The sequence below is a fragment of the Oryctolagus cuniculus genome, chromosome 1 (genome assembly GCF_051225735.1).
Source record: "Oryctolagus cuniculus isolate XC-2025 breed Fujian yellow rabbit chromosome 1, ASM5122573v1, whole genome shotgun sequence".
In the NCBI taxonomy this organism is placed as follows: Eukaryota; Metazoa; Chordata; class Mammalia; order Lagomorpha; family Leporidae; genus Oryctolagus; species Oryctolagus cuniculus.
The window spans coordinates 187,635,074-187,649,769 of NC_142867.1; positions in this window are offsets into that span (position 1 = coordinate 187,635,074).

Below are 14,696 nucleotides of genomic sequence, written 5' to 3' on the forward strand. Positions count from 1 at the left end.
ATCCTGAACATTTTTTCATGTGTCTGTTGGCCATTTGGATTTCCTCTTTTGAAAAATGTCTATTGTGGTCCTTGTCCTATCTCTTAAGTAGGTTGCTTGTTTTGTTGTTGTGGACTTTCTTGATCTCTTTGTAGATTCTGGTTATTAACCCTTTATCTGTTGCATAGTTTGCAAATAATTTTTCCCATTCTGTTGGTTGCCTCTTCACTCTCCTGACTGTTTCTTTTGCAGTACAGAAACTTCTCAATTTGATGCAATCCCAATAGTTAATTTTGGCTTTGACTGCCTGTCCTTCTGGGCCCCTTTCCAAGAAGTCTTTGCTGGTGCCTATATCTTGCAGGGTTTCTCCAATGTTCTAATAATTTGATGGGGTCAGGTCAGAGATTTAGATCTTTAATCCATGTTGAGTGAATTTTTGTGTAAGGTGAAAGGTAGGGGTCTTGCTTCATGATTCTGTACCTGGAAATACGGTTTTCCCAGCACCATTTATTGAATAGACTGTACTTACTCCAGGGATTGGTTTTAGATCCTTGATCAAATATAAGTTGGCTGTAGATGTTTGGATTGATTTCTGGTATTTCTATTCTGTTCCATTGGTCTATCCATCTGTTTCTGTACCAGTACCATGCTGTTTTGATTACAACTGCCCTGTAGTATGTCCTGAAATCTGGTATTGTGATGCCTCTGGCTTTGTTTTTGTTGTACAAGATTGCTTTAGCTATTCGAGGTCTCTTTTGCCTCCATATGAATTTCAGCATCATTTTTTCTAGATCTGAGAAGAATGTCTTTGGTATCCTGATTGGAATTGCATTGAATCTATAAATTGCTTTTGGGAGAATGGACATTTTGATGATGTTGATTCTTCTAAACCATGAGCATGGAAGATTTTTCCATTTTTTGGTATCCTCTTTTATTTGTTTCTTTAAGATTTTATAATTCTCATCGTAGAGATCTTGAATGTCCTTGGTTAAGTTTATTTCAAGGTATTTTATTGTTTTTATGGCTATAGTGAATGGGATTGATATTAGCAGTTTTTCCTCAGCCATGGCATTGCCTGTGTTTACAAAGGCTATAGATTTTTGTGCATTGATTTTATATCCTGCTACTCTGCCAAACTCTTCTATGAGTTCCAATAGTCTCTTAGTAGAGTTATTTGGATCCCCTAAATAAAGAATCATATCGTCTGCAAAGAGGGAGAGTTTGACTTCTTCCTTCCCAGTTTGTATCCCTTTAATTTCTTTTTCTTGCCCAATGGCTCTGCCTAAGACTTCCAGAACTATATTGAATAGTAGTGGTGAGTGGGCATCCCTGTCTGGTACCAGATCTCATTGTAAATGCTTCCAACTTTTCCCCATCCAATAGGATGCTGGCCGTGGGTTTTTCTTAAATTGCTTTGATTGTATTGAGGAATGTTCTTTCTATACCCAATTCGCTTAGAGTTTTCATCATGAAAGGGTTGTATTTTAACAAATGCTTTCTCTGCATCTATTGAGATAATCATATGATTTTTCTTCTGCATTCTGTTAATGTGTTGTATCACATTGATTGTTTTGCACAGATTAAACCATCCCTGCTTACCAGGAATAAATCCCACTTGGTCTGGGTGGATGATCTTTCTGCTATGTTGTTGCATTCTATTGGCCTGAATTTTATTGAGGATTTTTGTGTCTGTGTTCATCAGGGCTGTTAAAGATGTAGTAGGAAATATAAAAACATATACCACAGAAATAAAATTAATCATCAGAAACTGCTACAAAGAACTGTTTGGCAGCAACTTGGGAAACCTAGAAGAGAAGGATAGATTCCTGTACACATAAAACATACCCAAATTGGGCCATGAAGACAAAAAACCTAAACAGACCAATAACCAGGAACTAAATTGAATCAATAATAATGACCCTTCCCAAAATGAAAAACCCAGGACCGGGTGGCTTCACTGCTGAATTCTACCAGGCATTTATAGAAGAACTAACTCCAATTCTTCTCAAGTTTTAAAAACAATTGAAAGAGAAGGAATCCTTCTAAACTCCTTCTATGAAGCCATCATCACCTTACTTCCTAAACCTAAATAGGTACAACAGAGAAAGCAATTTTTCTTCTCTTTTGATGTAGGATGCTATTGCTATAAACTTAACTCTTTTTTTTTTTTTTTGACAGGCAGAGTGGACAGTGAGAGAGAGAGACAGAGAGAAAGGTCTTCCTTTGCCGTTGGTTCACCCTCCAATGGCCGCCACAGCCGGCGCGCTGTGGCCGGCGCACTGTGCTGATCCGATGGTAGGAGCCAGGTGCTTATCCTGGTCTCCCATGGGGTGCAGGGCCCAAACACTTGGGCCATCCTCCACTGTACTCCCTGGCCACAGCAGAGAGCTGGCCTGGAAGAGGGGCAACTGGGTCAGAATCCGGCGCCCCGACCGGGACTAGAACCCGGTGTGCTGGTGCCGCAAGGCAGAGGATTAGCCTAGTGAGCCGTGGCGCCGGCCTAAACTTCACTCTTATAATTCATTTTGGGTTATCCTACAAGTTTGTAATGTGTTACAATTTTTATTTGATTCAAGAATTTTAAAATTTATATTTTAATGTATTTGTTTGTAAAGGTGTGTTTATTTGTTTGAAAGACAGGGTGATGCACAGAAAGGGAGACAGAGAGGAAGAGATCATCCATTTGCAGGTTCACTCCCCAGTTGGCACCAATGGCCAATCCTAGATCAGGCTAATATCAAGAGCCACTCCACATGGGTTGCAGGTGCCCAGGTGTTTTGGCCATCTTCCTCTACTTTTCCAGACATTTTAGCAGGGAGCTGGATCAGAAGTGGAGTATCCAGTACTCTAAATGGCACTCATATGAGATGCCAACATCATAGATTGCTTCTAAACCAACTGTGCTTCTAAACCCTTGCCTTAATTTATTCCTTAAACAACTGATTATTCAGTATCATTTTGCTTAACTTTTATATAAGAAATCAATTAATAAATAACTATGCATATATTTTCCTTGTAATAGCTTTTCTGTTTCATGGTTTTAACTCATTTGATTTCATCTACATTTCAAATTTCTTGGCAACAAGTTAATTTCATCCTTCATTTCTCATTGAATTAATGTATTTGTTAATGTTACTTTTTTATCTTAATTTTGATAATATTGAATATAGCTAGCAAACTGCTTCTTTATGCAAAATTCATGGAGCTACCACCAAATTTTCTGAGTTTGTCTTATCATAGAATGTTTCTTGCTAAACCATTTTAATAGAAAGTACAGTGAGTTAAGTGTCTGAAAATAGAGGGATAAGGTCTGGCTTTGAAGCTTATTAGGTAAAAAGGTTTTGAATATATTACATATACTTTGTAGGCTTCCATTTCCTTACCTGTAGCATGAGAATAATGATAGCTTTATGGTTTAGAGGGATATCTTAATATTTGTTTTATTAATGCTAAATATCTTTGATTTAGTGTCTTGTAAGGAATGGTAACTTATTTCTTACCTTTCTGAATGCCACGGATTCCAGAATCAAGTTGCCAGTGGATTCATTTTGTACTGGGGGCTCACTCTTCATTTCATAGGTGGTGCCTGCACTACACCTACTCATGGTAGAAGGGTTTATCTGGGTCACTTGGGCCTCTTTATTTTATTTTTTAAAAGATTTATGAATTTATTTGAAAGTCTGAGTTACACAGAGGAGAGGCAGAGAGAGAGAAAGAGAGAGAGAGAGAGGTAGAGGGAGGGAGGGAAAGAGATGGAGGGAGGAAGGGAGGCTGAGAGAGAGAGAGAGAGACAGAAAGAGAGGTCTTCCATCTGATGGTTCACTCCCCAATTGGTCACACTGACCAGTGCTACACTGATCCAAAGCTAGGAGCCAGGAGCTTCTTCCAGATCTCCACATAGGTGCAGAGGCCCAAAGACTTGGGCCATCTTCTACTGCTTTCCCAGGCCACAGCAGAGAGCTGGATCGGAAGTGAAGTAGCCTGGTCTGGAACCGCTGCCCATGTGGGACGCCAGTGCTTCAGGCCAGGGCATTAATATAGTGTGCCACAGCACTGGCCCTCAACCTGGGCCTCTTTAAAAGAACATGTATTCCTTTCATGAGTGCTTCACCACCGTGACCTCATACTCTCTGAAGACCCCATGTATTAATACTATTACACTGGAAATTAGGTTTCAATATATGGATTTTGGAGGGACCCAAACATTTGGAGTAGAACAAGAACTATATGAGAGTGGAAGGACTTACAGGACAATGAAGAAAGCTTCTGAGTAACAAGTGATATGTTTTGAAGTTTGCAATTTGGGACATGCTGAAGCTGACTTACCCCAAACGGTAGAGTTAGAAGCATACCAGGGGATTCCAATTCAATCCCATCAAGGTGGCATGTACCAATGCCATCTCACTAGTCCCAGTGATCAATTTCTGTTCACAATTGATCATAATGATAGGACAAAGAGCCAAAGGGAGCAAGTGTCTGCAAATACTAGCTGATAGAATAAAAAAGGGAGAGAACGATTCAACATGGGAAGTGAGATACACAGCAGACCCATAGAATAGCAGATGTCCTAAACAGCACTCTGGCCTCAGAATCAGCCCTAAAGGCATTCGCATCCGGCTGAAAAGCCCATGAGAGTATTTCAGGCATGGAAAGCCAAGACACTCTGGAAAAAAAAAATACAAAACCTAAATGAAAGATCTCCGTGAGTGAGATCCCAGTAGAAAGAACGGGCCAACAAAGAAGGAGGTACCTCTTTCCCTGAAGGAAGGAGAGAACTTCCACTTTACCATGGCCTTGTCTAAATATGATCAGAATCAGTGAACTCAGGGGACTTCCATAGCCTTGGCAGCTCATGACAGGAGCCTAGGGTGATTACTGAGGCCATAAACAAGAGTGTCAATTTGTTAAGTCAACAACAGGAGTCACTGTGCACTTACTCCTCATGTAGGATCTTTGTCCTTAGTGTGCTGTACATTGAGATTTAATGCTATAACTAGTACTCAAACAGTATTTTTCACTTTATGTTTCTGTGTGGGAGCAAACTGTTGAAATCTTTACTTAATGTATGCTAAACTGATCTTCTGTATATAAAGCGAATTGAAAATGAATCTTGATGTGAATGGAAGGGGCGAGGGAGTGGGAAAGGGGAGGGTTGCGGGTGGGAGGGATGTTATGGGGGGGAAGCCATTGTAATCCATAAGCTGTACTTTGGAAATTTATATTCATTAAATAAAAGTTAAAAAAAAAGTACAAATGTGAAGGGTTATTTTAAAATGCTGGTTATGTAACTAAGAAGTTGTTGAAGCAGAAATTAGACCCTTTTTTCATAGTAATACTAGAAAATTGTTGTAAAGTTTAGATTTTTCTTTTTTTAAAAGATTTGTTTTATTTATTTGAAAGAGTACAGAGAGAGGTAGAGACATACAGAGAGGTCTTCCATCCACTGGTTCACTCCCCAGATGGAGAGGTCTTCCATCTGCTGGTTCACTCTCCAGATGGTTGCAATGGCTGGAGCTGCGTCGATCTGAAGCCAGGAGCCAGGAGCTTCTTCTGGGTCTCCCACGTGGGTGCACAGGCCCAAGGACTTCGGCCATCTTCTGCTGCTTTCCTAGGCCATAACAGAGAACTGGATTGAAAGAGGAGCAGCCGGGACCAGAACAGGAACCTGTATGGGATGCTGGCTATTCAGGCCAGGGCTTTACCCCACTGTGCCATAGTGCCGGCCCCAAGTTTTCAATAGGGAGGCAAAGCAAGAGTAAGAACTACAAAGTTCTGGAATAAATAATTATTTATGTGTCAATATAAGGTTATCCATATGTTATGGTTTAAATATAGTTTTCCCCTAGATATATACAGACCTTTAAACTCCAAATGAATAAGTTAATGGTACTAAGAGGGTAAATGCTCAATCTAATTAAAGTGTTTAGGAGGTGGGGCCTTCTAGGAGGTGTTTAGATCATTGGTGATGCTGACTCTCAAGTTTGTTTTCACAAGGGTGTTGTGATAAAGGCCTGAGTCTCAGCCAAGCTTCTGATTTCTGGCTTCCATGTCATTTCTTCTTTGTACCTGTTCTGGCATCCACTAAGGACCTCTGACCAGAGGGTCAGTGCTGTGCTCTTTAGACTTTGAACTTAGAATCCTATGAACTTGGGTAACTCATTACAGTAGCAAAAAACAATACACCCAAATTTACTAGTTTGTTCTAAATGTGCTTTCTTTAATATTTTTTTGCCTTTTTATTTATTTTAATTTTACTTGTTATACAAGTTTCATATATATTAAGAACATCGTGATACTTCACACTCTACCCCCCCACCATGCTACAATACTTCCTCTTCCCCCTCCTATTCCCACTCTTAATTTTTGTGAATATCTATTTTTGGTTAGCTTAAAGATTGTAAGGTTAATCCTACACAAAGTAAAGAGTTCAACAAACAGTATGAAATAAAAAGAAAACACTGATTCATCAGAAGAGACAGACTGTAAACAATCATTAAATCTCAAAATGTCCATTTCTCTCCAATATGTTACATTTTAGGTACTCTCTCTATATAAAGTTATCACAATCTGTGAAAACGTGGACTAGCTTATTTCACTAAGTAAAATGGTTTCTAGCTGCATAAATTTTGTTGAAATGACAGGATTTCTTTTTTTTTTTATAGCTGAGTAATACTCCATAGGGTATATATATACACCCTACTTTATCATCTCATCAGTTGATGTGTATCTGGGTTAATCCATATCTTTGCTATTGTGAATTCAGGTGCTATAAACATGGGGATACATAACTCTCATATGCTGATTTCCTTTGGTTTGGATAAATTTCCAGGAATGGGAAGGCTAGATCATATAGTAGGTCTATATTCAGATTTATGAGGTATCTCCATACTGTCTTTCATAGTGGCTGCATGAGTTTTCATTCCCACCAACAGTGGATTAGGGAACTGTTTTTTTCTATGACCTCACCAGTAGTTGTTGATTTCTGTATGAGAGCCATTCTAACCGGTGTAAGGTGAAACCTCATTGTGGTTTTGATTTGCATTTCCCTGATAGCTAGTGATCCTGAGCACTTTTTCAAGTGTCTGTTGACCATTTGAATTTCCTCTCTTGAAAATTCTTCTATTCAGGTATGTTGATTTCCTTTTTTTGCCTAATGCCTCTGGCTAAAACTTCCAGGCCTATATTAAATAGCAAAGGTGAGAGTGGACATGCTTGTCTGGTTCTAGATCATAGTGGGAATGCTTCCAACTCTTCCTCATTCAATAGGATGCTCTCCCTGGGTTTATCACAAATTGCCTTGATTGTGTTGAGCAATGTTCCTTCTATACCCAATTTACTTAGAGTTTTCATCATGATATGATGTTGTATTTTATCAACTGCTTTCTCTGCATCTAATGAGATAACCATTTTTTTTTGTTTTTCAATTAGTTAATGTGATGTAATACATTGATTGATTTATAAGTGTTGAACCATCCTTGCATACTAGGGATAAATTCCACTTGGTCTGGTGAATGATCTTTCTGATGTGTTGTTGGATTCCATTAGCTAATATTTTCTTGAGAATATTTGCATCTATGTTCATCAGGAACAGTGGTCTATAGTTCAGTTTCTCTGTCTTATCCTTTTCTGGTTTAGGAATAAGGAGATGCTGGCTTCACAGAAGGAGTTGGGAGGATTCTCTCCATTTCAGTTGTTTTAAAAAGCTTGAAAAGAGTTGGAGTTATTTCTTCATTAAATGTGTTAGAATTTAGCATCTGGTCCTGGACTTTACTTTGATGTGAGAGTCGTTATTAGTGATTCAATCTCCATCTTCATTTCTGGTCTGTTTAGGTTTTCTATATCTCTAGACTCATTTTTGGTAGATTGTTTGTGTCTAGGAATCTATCCATTTCTTCTAGGTTTCCCAATTTGTTGGCATATAGCTCTTTGTAGTAATTACTGATTAATCTTTTTATTTCTGTGGTATCTGTTATCATATCTCCTTTATCAACTGATTTTATTGATTTGGGTCTTCTCTCTCTTTTTTGTTTTGGTTAGTTGGGCCAATGGTGTATCAGTTTTGTTCATTTTTTCAAAAGCCAGCTCTTCATATCACTGAACTTTTGTATTATTTTTGGCTGTAATTTTATTTATTTATTTTTAATTTTAATTATTTCTTCTCTCCTAATTTGAAGTTTGTTGTTGTTTTTCTAGGTCCTTGAGATGGATTTATTTGGTACCTTTCCAATTTATTCATGTAGGCAACAACTTCTATGAACTTCCCTCTTAATACTGCTTTTGCTGTATCCCATAAATTTTCATATGATGCATTGTCATGTTAATTCATTTCCAGGAATTTTTCCCTCTATTTTGATTTCTTCTATGACCCACTGTTCACACTAGAGCATGTTGTTCAGTATCCATGTATTTGCATATGTTTTAGAGATTATTGTCCTGCACCATGGCTCACTTGGCTAATCCTCCACCTGTGGCGCAGGCACCCCGGGTTCTAGTCCCGGTTGGGGCGCCAAATTCTGTCCTGGTTGCTCCTCTTCCAGTCCAGCTCTCTGCTGTGGCCTGTCGCTCCCCCTCTTCGTGGAGGAACGACACAGGACCCTGCACTGTTCTTTTGTCTGCTCGGCCCTTCCCGGGTTTGCTGCTGGTTCTTCCCGGGTTGGCTGCCAATCCTTCCACCTCCGTGGAAGGGCGGCTCCCCCTGCCACTTTCCCCACTTCCGCGGGGGAGTGGTACACCACCGGCCGGCTCTCTCGGGGGCTGCTCAGATGTTATCCAGATGTTCCCCTTAGATGTTCCTGGTGCATGTTGTCTCTCTCCTCCTTTATAGTCCTCTTCCACCAATCCCAACTCTGCTACCCACACGCCGAGTACGCTGCTCTCCTCCAATCAGGAGCAGGATCAGCTCCTGCAGGTTATTGGTCAAACTGGAGGCAGCTGTGTAGAAGCTGTTTACTCCTCTCCCAGCGCCATATTGTGGGAGAGCAGATGCATAGAATAAGTCTTAATTCCAGTAACTTAGTCTAGTCCGAGTTGCTCCCCACAGTGGCTCAGGAAGGCAGTGGAGGATGGCAGAAGAGCTTGGGCCCTGCACCCACATGGGAGACCAGGAGGAAGCACCTGGCTCCTGGCTTCAGATGGGTGCAGCGCACCAGCTGTAGCGGCCATTTGGGGGGTGACCCAATGGAAGGAAGACCTTTCTCTCTGTCTCTCTCTCTCACTGTCTAACTCTGCCTCTCAAAAAAAAAAAAAAAGGAGATTATTGATTTGTTGATTTCTAGGTTCATTTCATTGTAGTCAGAGAAGATGCATGGTACAATTTCCATTTTTTTTTTTTAATTTGCTGGGACTTGTTTTATGGCCTAGTCTGTGGTCTATCCTGGTTAAGGTCACATGCACTGGTGAGAAGCATGTGTATTCTGCAACTGTGGGATGAAAAGTTCTGTAGATATCTGTGAGGTCCTTTTGGTCCGTAGTGTCAATTAGCTCTGTTGAATCTTTGTTGATTTTCTTCCTAGTTGATCTGTCCATTGATGAATGTAGGATGTTGAATTCCCCTGTTCCTATTATATTGGTATTGTAGTATATGTCTCCCTTTAGATCCATTAACATTTTTTAAATAACCAGGTACCCTGTGATTGGGTGCATATACATGTATTATAATTACATTTTTCTCTTGAATTAATTTCTTAATCATTACACAATGCTCTTCTTCATTCCCTTTAAGAATTTTTGTGTTAAATTCTATTATGTTAGGACCCAGTGGCAGAGATGGCCCCAGGCCCCAGTGGAGGGCTGGAGGCTCTGGGTGCTGCCCTGCGGGAGGCAGGACGAGCCAGAGGTTTGTGTTGATCGTGAAGTGACCAAGGCTCTGGGAGCCCTGGGTGTGCGCTGCCTCAGATGGGCAGACCAGGAGCTGGCCCTGGTTCCGTCTCGGGAGCCCGTGAACCCGCCAGAAGTCCAGCAGTGAGACTCAGCTCCACCTGGTATTTTAAAGTCATTTTAAATTGGTGAATAAAACTGTTAAAGACATTAAATATTCAAAAAAAAAATTCTATTATGTCGGGTATTAGGATGGCTACACCTGCTCTTTTCTGGTTTCTGTTACCATGGAATATCTTTTTCCGTCTTTTCACTTTTGGTCTGCATGTAACTTGTTGGTGAAATGTTTTTATCATAGGCAGCAAATAGATGGATCTGTTTTGTAATTCATTCAGCTAGTCTGTATCTTTTAACTGGAGAGTTTAAGCCATTTACATTCAAGGTAACTATTGAAAAGTAATGATCAGCCCTGCCATTTTTCCATAAATATTCCTATTCTTTACTTTGGATTTCCTTTGTACTTTTAGGAGATTTTCTGCCTTCATATACTTTCATAATTATGAAAATCTTCAGTGTTTCACTGTGTAGCACATCTATAAGGCTGAATGAATTGGGACAAATTATTATTTTTTTTATAGAAGTTCTTTATTTCATCTTATCACAAATGCAACCTCTGCAGGCTACAATATTCTTGCTTGAGTTTTTTCTCTTATGACTTAGACTATATCTCTCCCTTCTCTCCTAGCCTTTAGAGTTTCTGAGAAGAAGTCAGTGTGAGTGTAATTGGAGATTCTCTGAAAGTGACCTGACATTACTTTCATGTACATTTTAGAATCTTTTATTTATATTTTAATGTGAATAGTTTGACTACAATGTGTCATGTCTTTTCTGGTGATATCTATTAGGAGTTCTTTGTGTTTCCTGTACTTGGGTGACCCTTTCTTCAACTAAATTGGGGAAGTTTTCTGTAATTATTTCAATAAATGGGACTTCTAGTCCATTCTCTCTCTTTTGACATCTTCAGGAACTCCTAAGACCCATATTTTGGTTTGTTTCATTGTATCATGTATATATATCCAACTATTTCAATTTTATATCCATCCAAATATTTTAATTTTTCTAATTTCTTCTTATTTTTTGAACTGACTGAAAAATTTTCAAAGATTTATCTTCTAGCTCAGATATTCTTTCCTCTATCTCACCAAGTCTGTTGTTAAGGCTATCCACAGCATTTTTATTTGCTCTATTGAATTCTTCATTTCCAATAATTCATTTTAGTTTCTCTTTAAAAATCTCAATTTCATGGGAATATTTTCACTCATGTCATGTACTGATTTTTTTAATTTGTGGATTTGCTTCAGATTAGTGTTTTTTTACAAAGATTTATTTATTAATTTATTTGAAGTTAGAGTTACACAGAGAGAGAAGGAGAGGAAGAGAGAGAGACACCTTCCATCCACTGTTTCACCTCCCTGTTGTCTTCAGTGGCCAGAGCTGTGCAGATCCGAAGCCAGGAGCCAGGAGCTTCCTCTGGGTCTCCCATGTGGGAGCAGGGGCCCAAAAATTTGGGCCATCTTCCACTGCCTTTATAGGCCATAGCAGAGAATTGTATCAGAAGTGGTGCATCTGGGACTAGAACCAGTGCCCATATGGGATGCGGGCACTGCAGGCGGTAGCTTTACTCCCTACACCACAACACCGGCCCCTCAGATTGCTTTTGAATAATCCTATGATTAATCTTTTTAATTCCATTTTAGTCATTTCTTCAATCTCTTCATCTTCACATTCTAATATTGAAATGTTGTTATGTTCCTTTTGGGGGGGTCATGTTTCTTTCTTTATTCTTGTTTCTTGCATTCCTGCATTTATTTTTACGCATTTGTGGAAATACATGTTGGTTTTTTCCTATGGTGCTTTTATCTTTGAATTATTCCTCTGTGACTTAGTGGAATGTCTGTACTTTGAGTGAATGCCAAGAGGTGTATTCTGGGTGGGACCAGGGAGCTCTGGTCAGTACTGCAGGGTGAGGCGAGTATCCACTTTAACACCCAAGTTGGGCTTGGTAGATATCCTCTTAACAGATGGGAGGAATGGTCATTTCTGTTACTGTAATCACCCCTCACCTACTCTCCTCCAAGGTGATCGATGCCCAGTTGTTAACTCCCAGTGGGTGCAGCACTCATTCATGCTGCTGTATGGATCACACAACTGATCTGTGAAGTCCTTACTCTGAGCATGGATCTCTCTGCAGTGACCCTCCACAGGCAACCAGGGAGCCCCAAGCATGTTGAGGTGCAAATAGTAATTACCCAGAGACCCAGCTACACCCTGCACCCTGTTGTGCAGCCACTGAGTCCCCACAGTCTCAGGATACAAGGCTCCCACAGTTGCTGTGTGCTGAATGTCAGCTCCACCCCACAGCCTGTCTTGTACACAGACAGGCAGATGTTCTCCCCGCCAGCTGTCTGTGGATGCTCTGCCTTGGCAGCTTGATACCTGGAGCCTGTGGTATATTGGGTGGCTGGGGGTGCCTCACAGTCTTACTTGGGTACCCAGTCCAACATCAGTTCTCCGAGCCAGGCTTAAAGTCAGTGGCAAATAAAGATTTTTCCCTCTACTACAATCTCTTGATCACATGCATATATGAGAGCTACTGGATGAATGTTCCCCTCTCCCCACCTCTGCCGCCAGTACTATGGAGACAATGGCATCCGGTCTCAGCCAGTTGCTGTGTGTGCACAAGGGCTTCTTCTACTGCTTATGCCCCAAATGATACCTGTCCTTCCCGAGCTGGGTGCTGAGTGCCATTGTGGGAAGGATGGGGTGAGAGAAACCTGCCTCTTTTGCTTCCGCTGAGTCTACAGGTCGTGTGTAGCCTCTAGGGCTCCAGACCCGACTCAAGCCATGCTCTACCTCTGGCTGTATCACCATGGGTTGCTACAGTCTGATCTCACTTCCATCTCCAAGCTGACACCCTATCTGGCTCCTGGCTGCTGGAATTGTGTGTTGTGTCTGTATCCATGCTGCACATTCACACCTTCCGCAGAGGTTCACAGCTCTCCTCTTCTACAGAATTTCCACTGTGGTTTTCTCTTTAATTCTCCTGAGAGTGCGCCTTGATAATTGCTTTAAAAGATTTATGTATTTGAAAGCAAAGTTACAGAGAGAGAGAGAGAGAGAGAGAGAGAGAGAGAGATGGAAAGGAGAATGAGAGAGAAATAGATCAATCTTCTATTCACTGGTTTACTCCCTAAATGGCTACAAAGGCTGGGACTGAGATAGGTTTCATAAGACAGCAGCCAGAAGCTTCATCTGGGCCTCCCACATGGGTCGCTGGGACTCAAGTACTTGGGCCATCTTCTTTTGCTTTCTCAGACACATTAGCAGGGAGCTAGATTGGAAGTGGAGCAGCTGGAACACCAACTGGTGTCTATAATGATGCCAGTGTGATAGGTGACGGCTTAACCTGTTAAGCCCTAACTTTTGGCCCCAATAATCTTTAAATATATAGAAATCTTATCTGAAATGAAAATATACTGAGAATCTACTCCCACATACATCTTTATTTGAATATTTTTAAGATAGTAGTTGATATTTGCCCAGCAAGAATCACTCCATTGCTTGTAATATTTTAGGAATGTTTGGACTGAAATTAGTGTCTGATAGACAAGTACTTGACTGTGTAGTATGGGTGTGGGTTGACAATAACTTTAAATAATGAATTTTGTGATATTTTATAGGACATTATGATATTGAATCCATTGTTAATAGACCAAAAGTTATTTTTTCAGGATTAGCTCCTCAAAATTTAGGCCACAAAAAGAATATTTTTGACATGTATGTTCTGCTGTTGCTTTGGATCTTAAACCTACATCTTAAAAGTGATAAACAGCATAATAATCATACTGGTAACATTGAACAATTTTTAAAGCTTTTCTTCTGTTAGTGTGCGACTTATCTATTTTCTTTTTGATTTTGGAAGATTCAGATCAGCAGATACAGTAGGATGAATATCATTGCAGGTTTCCTTTATTCTCACTTGTTGCAGCATTGTCAAATGTGAAAAACAGAGTGATTGGTGCTTTTAATTTTTTTCTTGTCTTTTTAAATGTTCCTGACCACTGATTTCATGTATTCATGACAAAATATCTTTTCCATGGTGTGTTCATGTGTGTGAAAGACAAAAAGGAGAGAAGAGACAGAGAGCCAGTTATATCCCTTTTATTTTCCTTAGGTAAACACTGCTTTTCATTTTGGCTTAGTTCTGCTCAGTGTAAACTGCCAGATGTAAGTCAGAACTTACTTTTGGAAGATATTTTCAAGTAGAGTCTTTGCTAGAACTTCCTGCTAGAATCTTGTGATTTTAGGAAGTGTTGTCTCTGTGTCTCCTCAGGAATTGCTGAGCTTGTGGACTTCTCAATATGTACGAAGCACGTCTCATTCAAAACTGTAGGTACCCTTATCTATGTAGTAAATGCAGTCTTTGTTCTTTAGAAAAATCCCAGTGCTTATTCTTTTAATGAACCTTGGGCTTCATGTATGGGTAGAGCTATAAGGGTTGTAACTTCCAAGATATTTTCTTAACACTTTCATTATACAGATGAAAGAGTTACGGATGAAAGATATAAAACTTATGGATGAAAGCAAGCACATGTTCTCTCAACTATTCCTCTGGCTTAGTAGTACAAGGCCTGTCTGAAATACTAGATCTCAAATTTCATGGTGCAGTCTGAGTTTTCTCCTCCAGTACCACAAGTAGCCTCACAGGATTTCCATGGACCTAGACATATGTCACTCTCCCCCTCTCCCCACATGATATTGATAGTTCTATGCATTTGGAAGTCCAAAATATCTCACTTTCACCTCATGATGCAGTGTTTGAGAGAGCATGGATTTGGAGT